Raw genomic sequence first — 409 nt, forward strand, 5'->3', positions numbered from 1 at the left:
ATTGGCTGGATTGTCAAGTACAGGGGGTAGTGGTCAACGGCTCAATGTCCAGGTGGAGGCTGGTGATAAGTGGTGTCCCTCAGGGGTCCATACTGGGACCAGTACTGTTCGATATCTTCATCAGTGACACAGACAGTGGGATCAAGTGCACCCTCAGCAAGTTTGCGGATGACACCAAGCTGCGTGGTGCGGTTGGCATGCCTGAGGGACGGGATGCCATCCAGAGGGACCTGGGCAAGTTTGAGAAGTGGGGTCATGTGAACCTCATGAGGTTCAACAAGGCCAAGTGCAAGGTCCTGCGCCTGGATGGGGGCAACCCCCGGTATCCATACGAGCTGGGGATGAAGGGATGGAGAGCAGCCCTGAGGAGAAGGACTCGGGTGTACTGGTGGATGAAAAGCTGGACATG

The 409-nt window shown here is 56.2% G+C and overlaps 1 protein-coding gene across 1 annotated transcript in view; it reads left to right on the top strand.

Moving 5' to 3' along the window:
- SNRNP200 (small nuclear ribonucleoprotein 200kDa (U5)) overlaps nt 1-409 on the top strand; it is a 23,382-nt gene that overhangs the window by 5,309 nt on the left and 17,664 nt on the right. The window lies entirely within an intron of this gene.

This window comes from Charadrius vociferus, unplaced genomic scaffold (assembly GCF_000708025.1).
Source record: "Charadrius vociferus isolate BGI_N301 unplaced genomic scaffold, ASM70802v2 scaffold1894, whole genome shotgun sequence".
NCBI classification, from domain to species: domain Eukaryota; kingdom Metazoa; phylum Chordata; class Aves; order Charadriiformes; family Charadriidae; genus Charadrius; species Charadrius vociferus.